Source organism: Pleurodeles waltl, chromosome 8, assembly GCF_031143425.1.
Source record: "Pleurodeles waltl isolate 20211129_DDA chromosome 8, aPleWal1.hap1.20221129, whole genome shotgun sequence".
NCBI classification, from domain to species: Eukaryota; Metazoa; Chordata; class Amphibia; order Caudata; family Salamandridae; genus Pleurodeles; species Pleurodeles waltl.
Window position 1 is genome coordinate 23,653,091 of NC_090447.1, and position 9,026 is coordinate 23,662,116.

A 9,026-nucleotide genomic window follows, 5' to 3' on the forward strand; every position below is an offset into this window, starting at 1 on the left:
AGGTGCCACTAGTGCTAAAGGTGGCCCTGTGGTGGAGGGAACACACCGTGTATTGGTGCATTCACTCAGCCTTCTCTCGGCAGGTGATGAGACATTTCCTATGTGGGTTGTGGGAGAGGTACCAAGTTGGGCAACCAGTACTCAAAAGGAGGCCACAACAACCAGGACTTTCTGTCCTAGGAGATAGTCACAGGAAGTGCACAGTTCAGCCATCTCTGACATCCTAAGTACTAGAGCGGGTGATGCACGCTGGAGTCTAAGGGGCCACCTGGTAAAGGGAGTCTCAGTGTATTTGTTAATCCTCACTGAGAAAGAGTGCCACAAACGAGCAGAACAGAACGGTTTTTAACGACAGAGACTTCACATCAGGGGACCTCAGTACTAGTGTTAGAGAGGCCACAGCTTACTATAGAGTAAGAGACCTCATATGAGGGGCCCCAGTACTAGTGTTAGAGAGGCCACAGCATACTATAGAGTAAGAGACCTCACATGAGGGGCCCCAGTACTAGAGTTAGAGACACTACAGCTTACAATAGACTGAGAAGCCTCAAATGAGGGGCCTCAGTACTAGAGTTACGGAGACCCCAACTTACAATAGACTGAGAAACCTCACATGAGGACCCTCCGTACTTGAGTTAGAGAGACTCCAGCTTACATTAAACTTAGAGACCTCATATGAGGGGTCCCAGTACTACTGTTAGAGAGACTGCAACTTACAATAGACTGAGAAACCTCACATGAGGGGCCCCAGTACTATAGTTAGAGAGACCACAGCTTCCAATAGACTGAGAAACCTCACATGAGGGGCCTCAGTACTACAGTTGGAGAGACCACAGCTTACACTAGAGTAAGAGACCTCATATGAGGGGTCCCAGTACTAGAGTTAGAGAGACCACAGCTTACAATAGACTAAGAGACCTCACATGAGGGGCCACCACTGACACCACAGGCATCAATAGACTAAGAAACCTCACATAATTACTATTTCAATTAATATAAACTTCAATGCAAATGCATTATCATTATGTAGACCTCATTGTCCTCTTAGATACTTCACTAATTTTTTAGGTATACAGCCACGGTTTCGAATCTACAGTTTTTGCATTAAAAATCTCTCTATATATATTTAACCTGGTGACGGATGCCACTGGGTAGCTATAGTTAGCTCTGCCTTTTTATAGACAAAGCACTTTTTGATTTGGCAATAAATTTGGAGCTGTTTGACGAATCTGATGAAAGTTTCCAAAACAAAAGTTCATCCACCTCAACTTCTTCCTGGAAAATTTCTGGGTGATCCATCAAGCAGGAGTCAGAAAAAAGGGGGGGTCCTAAAACGCAAAATCCCCATGTATTTTCCATAGACGTTGTCAGACAGAGTTCCCGCAAAAACTGTGGAACAGAATTACACCAGATTTGGCAAGAAGCTAGATTTTGATCAAAAACATGTCCCTTTTGTGATTTGATGTATGTGTTCAGTATTTTTTGAGAAATTAAGGTATAAATATGATTGCATGTTTGAAGTTGAGTTTGACAGACCTTTGCTAGAGTCCCTTGAACCCAAATTAAAAAAAATAGAGTGTTCTGATTGGCCCAGAGAGCTATTTCTCCCTTGAGCCAATTCGCTCACATGGTAGAGATGCACAGGAGAGAGCACTCTGATTGGCTGCCAGCAACATGAAGAAAAATGTTGCAGACGAGCATTACAGGACTTGGGGACTTAAGGCCTGATTTAGATATTGGCCGATGAGTTACTCCATCACAACGGTGATGGAAATCCTGTCCGCCAAAATCTAAATCCATTCATATCCTATGGGATTTAGATTGCAGCAGACAGAATATCCGTAGTAACCATCCACCGAGTTCTAAATCAGGCCCTTAGGTTTCTGTCCTGAGTTGAATTATAAAATAAAATAACAGGGAATACCCTGCTCCCCGAGGCCCTTTAGGGTAGACCCAGAAGGACCCCCCAGGGCCAAAATAAAAAAAACTATTGGCTGTATTTTCTACGATGCTGCGGGATTCCCACAAGATTGCCGCAAATAAAAAAAAGAAAAAGGTAGCCTGATATCTTTTATAAAGAAATTGGGGAGGGAGCATGATTGGGGCCATACCGAAGGGTCATGTTCCTAAATTAAAGGAAGGGGGATGTGCAGACCCCCTCCCAGAGTCTTATTAAGCCCTGGAGACCTCATCACATGGGGAGGAGGGCCACGTGTCCCTCCCTGAGTGTCCATAAGCTATAGGGACCCCATCCCCAGGGCCGAATTCAACAAAAAAGTCAAGGGGGGCACACAATCGCCCTCTCTGAGTCTTAAAAGGCCCTGGGGACACCATCCCCTGAGACTGTGTGTTATTTAAAAGGGGAGGTGGCCACATTGCCAATCTCTTCCGGCCTTAACAGGCCATGGAAACCCCATCCTACAGGGCCTGTTTAATTACCCTGTCCCGGGGAGCCCTCCACCCCGAACAGAGTAGTTTCCCTGCCTGCATCAGTACAGATTGGGAAACCTAGCTTTTCTCCCACCCAGAAGGTGCACTTTTAAATCTCCTGCTGGGCGGGAGCAAACATGCCTTCCCTGCCTGAAGCAGCATGGGCAGAGAAGGCATGTCTTTTCCCAGCCGGCGGCAGGTTATACATGCTAGACATTAACCATTACATATTAGACATTAAATAGTGGTATAGTGCCATCAATGATGTCATTAATGATGTCATGGAACATGTCATGAGTGATGTAATATGTGAGGTCATAAGAAGTGCATGGTGGGGGTGCAAGTATATTTAACCCTGCTAACTATAACTGGTGAATTTCTGTGTTTTTTCTGAGTTCAAAATGTTATGTTGGCACAGGAATATTCGCCTAACTATAATGTCACTTTAACCTTTGATTTTTCAGTGAAACATATATATATATATAAATATTTACACATATATATATATATATATATATATATATATATATATATATATAAGACAAAAAATCAGAACGCTTTCTCACTCCCGGAGATTAAAATCAACTGCACATTTATTCCTCGTAATGCTGATTGAGGCTGTATCTGACACCACAACGCGTTTCGACATCCGTCTTCTTCCAGGTGGTTTAAGCCATCAAGATTGACGAGCAGCTTGCTGGTATTTATAGTTAACATGTGACTTTCAGATGTAAACCAAATGGAGGTGTTTCTCCTCCACCGTACGTTCATTTCACCACTAATTAACATCCTGTGTGAAATTAATCTCCTGGAGTGCAGCGTTCTCCTTTTTTGTCTTATATTTAGGGTTTGGTCCTTTACCCTTACGCAGCACCGGCAGTTAGGCACATCGCTGTTGAGGACCGTCAGTTTGGTGTTATGTATATATATATATGTATATATATATATATATATATATATATATATATTCCAGCAGTTTTTCTTTTGAATTATTTATTACCGGTCTGCTCGTGACGGTTTTTCGCACCACCCCTCACAGGCCATTGCAGCTCGGAATCGAGCATTTTGGATGTGAATATATTTATATATATATATATTACTGACAGTCACCAGTAGTCAGTTATAGTTAGGACCTAGTTTCCATAGGAAAAGTGCTTGATGTTTTGCTAGTAACTTTGGCACAATTTGACAAATCTTCACAACATTTTCAAAATTAGGGGCATATTTATACTTGCTTTGCGCCATTTTACGTCATTTATTTTGACGCAAAAATGGTGCAAAGTTAACTCCATATTTATATTTTGACGCTAGATCTGTCTAGTGTCAAAGTATATGGCTTACCGCCATATTGTGGATGCGGCAAACTACCTTGCGCTAATTAGATGCAAGGTAGGCGTTCCCGTCCACAATATCACACTAACCCCCTAACGCCTTATTTATACTCCAGCGCAAAAATGACGCACATGGAGTAGGCAGACCCAAATAATGGTGCAAAGCCTGCTTAGCACCATTATTTAACGCCTGGGTCTGACCAGGCGTTAGGCGACCTTTGGACCCATTTCCATGGCTAAACACCACGGAATGGGCTCACAGGTGCCCACCCCAAGCCCCAGGACCACCCCCACCAATACCAGAGGGACGCCATAGGATGGGGGACCACATCCTGGGAAAGTAGAGGTAGGTATATATATTTTTTTTCAGTGCCATTGGGGGCTCCTTCCGTGCGGCCTCCTGCCTGGCACTGGGTATGACGGCCATGCCCAGGGGGCACTGGCTCCCTGTACTGGCCATTGGGGTGGTGGGCATGACTCCTGTCTTTACTTAGACAGGAGTCATGTTTGGGTGGTAGTACGTCAGGAAATGACACTAGGCTGGTTAGCTGCATATTTATTGCAGCTAACCAGCCTAGCGTCATTCCAGGCCCACTAATGCCTTTACGCCTTCCGCCATCCCCCTCCCAGCAATCATCTTTTCTGTAGACGGTAGCCTGTCCTTTGCCACCGTGCGCCGTTCCATTAATATGGCGCCCAGCTGGCTATCTGGAATGGCGCTAGCAGGCACTATAGATTTTGACGCAAGACTGCGCTAACGCAGTCTTGCATCAAAATCCATAAATATGGGCCGTAGTGTCCTTATCATTTCAGCTGCTGGCTGGAAAGTGTTGGGGTGATCAGTCAAGCGGAGGCAAAGAAAAGGGAGGGCCCCACAACACATTTACCCCATGCAATTTCCCACTGGTACTTTAGACATGACTACAGCCCAAACCGCTGAACTGATTTACTCAAAATTTGGCAGAAGGCTAGATCTTGGTACAGAAAGCTCTCTTTTTGCAAATTGGTGTAAATCCATTTAGTATTTTTGGAGATATTAAAGGAAAAAAATGGTATATCAAGGGATGCGAATACTATGCGGATCATGAGATCTGATTGGCTGCCAACACTTTAACCAGGAAAGTGTTCCCTGCCATCTTGGGATTCGGACTCGCCTGAGTCCCAAGAAAAAAAGCCAAAGAAAGCAAAAGGGAACAGGGAAGTAATACCCTGAACCCCTGTGCCTGGTGGTGGGGTTCCACAGGGACCCTGTTGGAGTCCAAAAATGTTTTTTTATTTAATTTTTGCTGCAACTTTGCAGAGGACTTGCAAATCCAGGCACAATTAAACAAAAAAAAACGTGGTCTCCCACACTTGTGTTTTCTATTTGGCCCCTGGATGGGCCATGTCCAGGAAAGTTGATTCTATAATAATGAGAGAGTGAACTTGGCCCCCCTCCCCAGCCTGATATTGGCCCCGGAACTGAACCCCTCCTATCCCCCCCCACCCCCCCCCCCCAGGAACCAGGCAAAACTATGAAGGGCGAGGGTGGCCAAGCAGCCCCTCTTATGGGCCTTTTTTGGTCCCAGGGACCCCCACCTCCCTGGAACTAGGCCCCTTTCCAGAAAAGGGAAGAGGGCAGCTCAGCTCCCCTCCCTGGGCCACGATCGGCCCCAGGGAACACCAGGTCCTGGCTGTCCAATATGGAAAAGCCCTTTATTGTCTCCGGAATCAACACTTCCTGGGGCCAGACCAAGTTAAAGAATTGGGGAAGGTGTCCCCCCTCCCAGGGCCAACATCAGCCCAGGGGACCTCATCCCCGAAGCCTGGTCTTACAGTTTGACAAGGAGGGGGCTGCACGGCCCCCTCCTGCCGCAATTAATGGCCCTGGGGACCCTATTTCACCAGGGCCAGCTCCCTATATCCCAAGCTGGCCACCCTTGGGACACAGGTGATCCCCGTAGCTCGGTGGGGGTGGGGGGCCGATTTGAACCAAAATAAAAAAACGTTGCTTTCTGGACCAGGACCTACCTTCCTGGCAAATTTGGTGTAATTTTGGCCAGTAGTTTCAGCGCTATCACTGTTCAAAATCCCTATATAAAAATGAATGGGGAAAAAGTGTTTTGGAACCCCCCCCCCTTTTTTCTCGGCCCCTCCCACCCCGTCCCCCAGATGAATCACCCCAAAACTTTCCAGACAGCAGCTGACATGACTGGCAAATTATTTTGGAAAGTTTTGTGAAGATTTGGCAAGCGGCACCAAAGATATATTCAAGTAATAAAATGTTTTTTTATATTAAAACTAGGGGGCATATTTATACTTTCTTTGTGCTGAATCAGCATCATTTTTTTTAAGCTAATTCAGTGCAAACTTAACTCCATATTTATATTTTGACACTAGACCCATGTAGCGTCAAAATATTGGAGGTAAAGTCATTTTTTGGATGCGTGAAACCACCTTGCATCAATGAGATGGAAGTAGGTGTTCCCGTCCAAAAAATGACTCAAAGCCCCTAGCGCCTTATTTATCCTCCTGTGCAAAAATGGTGCACTGGGGGGCCTAAATAATGGCGCTAAGCCACCTTAGCACCATTATTTAACGCCTGGATCAGGGCAGGCGTTGGGGGATCTGTGGACCCATTTCCATGGTCAACCACCATGGAAAGAGTCCACAGGTGCCCACCCCAAGCCCCAGGAACACCCCCACTCACACCAGAGGGACACCAGAGGATGGGGGACCCCATTCCCAGGTAAGTAGAGGTAAGTATTTTTTTAAACAATTTTTAAGTGCCATTGGGGGCCCTGAAATGGGCCCTCTAACATGGCATTGGGTGCAAAGGCCATGCCCAGGGGACCCTTGTCCCCTGGGCTGGCTATTGGGGTGGTGGGCATGACCCCTGTCTTTTATAAGACAGGAGCCATGTGGTATAGATGGTTTTGTGTCAGGAAATGACACTAGGCTGGTTAAAGGCATTTTTTGCTTCTAACCAGCCTAGCGTCATTTTCTGGTGCAAACCCCCCCATCCCTGTACTGCCATTTGTTAAATTTTGTTTTGACCAATGACTTTGTGTTTCACCACTGCGCATATTAGTTGCTCAATGTTCACCAGTAGCACATGGTATGTTTTGTTCAGTTTAGCCGCCTATGGGCTTTGACATTGCATTAGTCATTACATTCTGTATTCTGCCTATTGGCTTTGACATGGTGTATCCAGTCTAGCCGCCTATTGGCTTTGACATTGCATGCCTATTGACTTTGACATGATGTATTCAGTTTAGCTGCCTATTGACTTTGACATGCTATTAGATATTCTGCCTATTGGCTTTGACATGATATCATATATTACATTTTGTATTCAGCTCCGCTGCCTATTGGCTTTGACATGATATTAGACATTGCATTTTGTATTCAGCTCAGCTGCCTATTGGCTTTGACATGATATTATACATTGCATTTTATATTCAGCTCAGCTGCCTATGGGCTTTGACATGATATAAGACATTGCATTTTGTATTCAGCTTAGATGCTTATTGGCTTTGACATGACACTAGACATTGCATTTGATATTTAGGTTAGCTGCCTATTGCCTTTAACATGACATTGCATTTGATATTTAGGTTAGCTGCCCATTGCCTTTAACGTGGAATTAGATCTTGCAGTTGAGAATCCAAGCTGTATTTTTCCAAGCTGTGTTTTTGCACCAGAGAACCAAGATGTTTTTCTCACAGTAGACTAGACATGATAAGAGAGAGTACATGGGTGTTGTTTTTTCTTCGCTTGAGCTTGGGAACAGGAGTAGTCTTGGAGACCTGGCCAGTCTCCAAAAGGCTTGCTCAGTTTCCCAGGTCTGAGAGGAGGGGGCACACCTTTGTAACAAATGTAACAGGCTGCAGAGAGTCAGATTCGAATCTGCCGGACCTCGTGCTGGAGCTTGGCGCCAGCTGCCAGCAATCCCGTGTGGGTAGATGAATCTCTCTTTCTCGCGGCTGACAGGGGTCATCAGCTTGCAGACCTTAGAAAGATGAAGCTGTAGATAGTTCCCACACGGTGAAGTATTTGTTTTGCTTTGCATTCAATATCTTATAAATATAACCTGCTGTGTATATTGCAAACTGATATATTTTGTTTGATTAACGCGGACTTGAAAGCTACTAATTCGTCATTCATAAATATTGTGGTTGGGGAAGAATTAACAACAAGAAAAGTCTTCTTTGACCTCAGAAGTGCATTTCTGTTGTGTTATGTTAGTGCTTAGAAACTAGATAAGAGGAAAGCACTACAATTGGTACCAGGAGTCGTGGGGTCGGTCATTAAGAGGTGATTAAGAGGGTGTTGACGAGTTGGTAGATTTCTAAGTGCACACTTTAAAAGTGTAATTGTTTTTTTTGTTGTTTGGAGAATTACAGAAATTGTTTTCTGTTTGGAGAATCACAGTAGCACGGCAGACCATGTCTGAGAATACATGTGTTGATGAACTGCCTGATGGTGCTAAGAAAAACTGTGAATTGTTTTCTGTTTGGGGAATTACAGAAGAAAATGCATGTGTAGCTAAAATGCCTGATAATGCTTTGAGCTGTTGTACATATGTAGAAAACGTATCTGCTTACAGAGAAATGCAGGAGAAATGTAGGAAGTTGGAACATGAAAATAGGAATTTACGTGAGCAAATTAGCAAATTAGCCCGACTGAAAGTTATAAAAGGGCTGTTTTTGAAGAATCTTTCTTGTCCCATTCCAGTAATGAGGGGGTTAAGACAGCTCCGAGCTGCACTGAGTTTTCGTGTGAGCCAGGGTTTTTGGCAGACAAAATGCATTCCTTAACTGATAACACGGACGAGAGAGACCAGAATGTGATTTACGAGTTACCGTTGCAAAATGCACAAGTAAAACGAAGGATTTTAGAGCAAGACACCCCGAGTTTCATTAGCTTGTTTGATTTTTGGAAAAAGAATAGCCCTCATTTGAGAGAAATCCTAACACTTTTGTATATGGTCACTGTGAAAAATTATATGCAGTTGCGCGCTTGTGATTTGGCAAATGAAATAATGCAGACTTTAGGTTTCTGCGCAGTGCAAGAAGGAAATACTTATGTACATTTAAATCATGAACAAGGAAAGAAAATAGTGCCCCTAGCTAGAATCATACAATGGATCTGGTACTTGCAAGACAGGGCTAGAGTACCACAGGTAAAAGAATTACCGGTGAAATTGTGTGCACCATTTGAATTCGTGTCTACTGAAGATAAAAAGCATGTTTGTTTTACTAATGATTCATTGACTGAAATGTT